The sequence below is a fragment of the Symphodus melops genome (genome assembly GCF_947650265.1).
Source record: "Symphodus melops genome assembly, chromosome: 14".
NCBI classification, from domain to species: domain Eukaryota; kingdom Metazoa; phylum Chordata; class Actinopteri; order Labriformes; family Labridae; genus Symphodus; species Symphodus melops.
This window is the reverse complement of record NC_136704.1, coordinates 24,383,910-24,388,372: the sequence shown is the minus strand read 5'-3', so window position 1 is coordinate 24,388,372 and position 4,463 is coordinate 24,383,910.

The following is a 4,463-nucleotide window of genomic DNA, read 5'->3' as shown; positions in this document are numbered from 1 at the left end:
AAAGTAAATACTTCAGGAAGTTTCCTCTTTGGGAAAAAGTGACAAAAAAAGTTTTTAAAGAAGAATATTTCTGTTTCTTACGTTCAGTAAACTGATTTTCTGTTTTTCTGGAGAAACTTGTGATGGACTGTATTTTAACACACTTTGGACCCTTGACCTTTTTCCTTTCCACTCTCCTGCAAACATTTCCTGTCTCTCTTCAGCTGTCCTCTCCAATGAAGGCATAAAAAGCCCCGCCCCCCAAAACACATGTCATCGACCTGCCGCTCATCTGATCTCAACACCAAAACTCTTACTAAACTATTTGAAAGACAAACAAACGGAGCATCTGAGCATGTCCATATAAGAAACGTTGGTTGGAGTAGTGGCAGTTTCACGTGGTTTCAGCGCTCGCTGCTCCTCAACAAGTCCAGACAACTGCTCACTTCCTCTTGAGCAACTCTTAATTGCAGAGGGACACAGGACAACAAAGAGATGACAGCAGACGGCAGAACAAGAGGCCTAACGTGACGCCTCAATCTCGTCACCATCAGAACCTCTTTTTGGTTTTTTCTGGCCGAGGAGAAAAAAAAAAAAAAAAAAAAAAAAAAAAAAAGAAGCGCCGGTTTGGAAAAAAGGAGGGGACAGAAAACTGGCGGGGGAGTCCACCAACACAGATCCCCGGCACAATGATTCAACTTCCTTCTAACTTCTCACTTCCTCTCCGGCCAGCGCTCCTTCAGAAAAACGACGCAGGGAGAAATGTGGCTCAAATTAGAGTTTCCGCTCGCTGGGGAGGCTGAGAAACAGGAAAACAGAGGGTGGGGAGAGAGGAAGAAAAAAAAAAGAGAGAGAGAGAGAAGAGGCTAACAGCTCTCAGTTTACACAAGGTTTGTTAGCTCGTTGGCCGTGTACACACAGACACACTACTTGTGTGAAGATAGGCAGGGACAGGAGATACCACTCAACGGTTACAAGGTGAGATTAGAGCGCCAGTGCGCTGGGGGCCTTTTGAAAAAGTGTGTCAGCGTGGCTGTAAAGTATCCAAGGCCCTCGGAGCTGTCGAGGTTCTGACATTCCTCTGATAAGCGAGCGAGGTGCGGGAGATGTGCGCCCGGGTCCCATCAGTCAGCAGAGGACCCCCCCTCCTTTTCTACCCCCACACAATGACTACAGTGTTCTACATAAGCACCCCACGTCCCTTCAGCTGGAGCCCCACGAGTGGCGGCGGGGCGAGGGAGGAGGACCCACCCTGAGAGCTCGGCCTGAGGGTAGCATGAAAGAAAACAGACTGTGGCTACGTCTTCAGATGCTCCTTAAAAAAGGAGGGGTGGGGGGGGGGGGGGGGGGGGCAATCAAGCACGATAATCCGTCGAGTTGCAGCCCACTCACTAGTGCAAACTCTTTAAAAAAGAAAAGAAGTTGGATTACTGTGCGAGTGTGTGTTTGAAAGAAAGAGACAGAAGGATTGCCGAGGCAATTACAGGCTTGAACTCAGCAGAAGGCTTTTCCAAAGCATATCCACCCAGTCTTTGCAGCCGCTCGCACAGACACGGAGAGGAAGAAGAAGAAGAAGAAGACTCTAACCGCTCTTCTTCTCCGTCTGCCAGCTCAACATGTCAGCACAAACACACGGCTTCCTGTTGCTCTAATTGTGACACCATCGTTTGGCAAAAACTGACAAAGAACCTCATGACCAAAGTGAAGAAAATCAGATAAAAACTGAGAACCACAAAGAGAGAGAGAGAGAGAGAGAGAGAGAGAGAGAGAGAGAGAGAATAAAAAGGCACAAAAGTTCTCTCCACCTCTCCAACAACAACAACAACAACAAAAGAAAAACTTCCAACAAACAGCCAGAAAAAGTGGAGAACTCACGAAAGATATGTTTGAATAGGTTAGCCATGTCCATTTTGGGCTCGCCGTCTCTCTCGCCCGGCCCTCTCTCTCTCTCTCTCTCTCTTACTCGCTCTCTCTCTTCCCACTGCAGCTGTGGAGTTATTCCATGTGAACACCCAGAAGAGCTGGGAGAAGGATAGCGGAGCAGGGGCAAGCCCACTCAGTGACCATGTGGTTGGTGCTCGGCCAATGAGAGAGCGGGATGGAGACAGAGAGGGGGAGAGAGAGAGAGAGAGAGAGAGAGAGAGAGAGGCCTGGAGTGCAGAGTACAGAGGCCTCATGAAAAGGGGGAAGAAGAGGGGGGAGGGGGGGTGAAGTTCAGACTCAGAGAAAGAAAAAGAGATGACCGAAAAAAAGATATAAAGAAAGTGAAGGAGCTTCTTTTTTTTTTTTAAATCTATGGGAGCAGCAGGTTCTTCCCGTTGGAGAGGGAGAGGACGTTAAACACAAACACACTGCAGGGATCTGAGACGCTGAGTCAGTGAGCGCTCCGATGTCACATGACTGTTTGTAGAGAGACACACACACGCGTAAGTTTTGCAACAAACCCAGGAAACATGAATCCTCCCGGCACAGTCATCAGCAGAGGGATCAACCCCCCCCCCACACACACACACACACACACACATTCCTCCAAACGACGACACCACCCCACACCTAGCAACAGGTTTGTTTAAAGAGAGAGAGAGAGAGAGAGAGAGAGAGAGAGAGAGAGAAGAGGATCTCACCTCCCACAGGACAAACGAAGAGGACGTATTACCCAGCGAGCGTGTTTAACAGGGCTCGTTTGTTTTGGTTTATTCCGTGTTTTACGTTAGAAGTCTGCCTTTTATTAGCTGTTAGAGTGTGTGTGTGTGTGTGTGTGTGTGTGTGTAGCTGTGTGTCATTCCTGCAGCTGTTCACCTGAGGTTATTTGATCAGTGGAGGTCGTGACAGGAGGGAAGTTGTTCGAAGGTTTTGGATATGGTGCATGACAACATAAACTCCTACCTGTCCACACACACACACACACACACACACACACACACACACACACACACACACGCATGCACACACACACACACACACACACACACACGCACACACTGCAAAGCTGCACAGACAGTTTAACAACATGCATGCAGGCTCAAGTTCAGCAACAACAGAGGAAAAGTCTTGTCAATTAAAGTCAGTGTTATTAGAGAAGTGATCGAGGATCATATTTCATCTCAGCTCAAAGCGCTGCCCGAGTGTCACAACACGCCACGACATACAGAACTGGAACGACAGCCAACAGGAAGCCGCCGTCACACGTCCGACAGATAACACTTTTGCAAACACTGCGGTCTGTGAGATAAAGCTGAAACTTAATGACACGCTTCTGGTTAGAAGAAGAAAATAACCCCCGTCTTCTTTTATTCCTCCTCCGTGCACAGACGAGTCAGCGTGGGCTCCCTCGCACGGGTCGACCAACTCTGTGATGTGCGAGCGACACCACTTCACAGATGAGAGAGGGCGATACGTGATGGAGGTCTCTCATGTGTTTTTGTCAAACGAGGTTTCATACACAGAAGGTGCTGCTTTGGCCGTTTTGTAGTTCAGCCTCAAAGAAAATGAGATGGAAAAAAAAAACTCAGAACACTAAAGAGTTCGTCAGAGTCACCGTCAGAAGAGCTTTAATAAGACAAAGGTCGTTAGCACAAAGCCCCCTGTTTGCTGTGCCTTTAAGTCTCTGTAACAAACGCTATTGTACAACACAAACCTTCAACCTAATCTAATGAGATCTGTGCCAAACAAACATGGCCGAAGCACACCAACAAACGTGGTTATCCTATAATGCTCTTAGCCGGGGCGGTGATGCCCCGCAGAGCGGAGCGACTCGGAGATTAGAGCGTCACAAACTTGAAATGATCAGGAGGTGAAATGAATTTGCCTTTTGTTCCAGAGCGAATGCCGGCGGTCAAAGTGTAGATCCCAAATTATCGTGAGCGTCTGTCATCGAGCAGGCTCGGCTTACAAACACACTCACTTTTGGCGTGCTCCTGGCACAACACGCTCCCTTAGCACACGGCGGCGCCCAGAAACTTAACTATTGTGTTGGCAGAGCAGACGACACCTGTGCAACTCTGGTCCTCGTTGGACTGAGCAGGACACACACACACACACACACTACAGCTCACACATAAACAGAGTACACACATTTAGATCTGTTTACATAACACACTGGCTAGATCTCTCTCTCTCTCTCTCTCTCTCTCTCTCTCTCTCTAAATACTACGTTTGTTAGCATCAGTACTCGACCTCCGACGAACAGCTCAAATAAATCAAGCTCGTACCGTCTTACCTCTGTGCGAGCTTCAGAGACAAAAAGGAAAACGTGACGATTCTCAACAGACGCTGCAGTTTCACTTTAAGCATGTGGTGAGAAGAAAGTAGGTCTCACGTTTCAACCAATCAGGTGTCAGCTTTCCTCTTCCTGCACAGGCTGTTACAAGCTACCTTAAAGATAAATGTGGTCAACGACACGTAGAGGTGGCGCTCTGATGCTGCTCTGCTTCGAACAACGAGCCAGTCCGCCTGATGCCTACAGAGCAAACACCTCCGACACT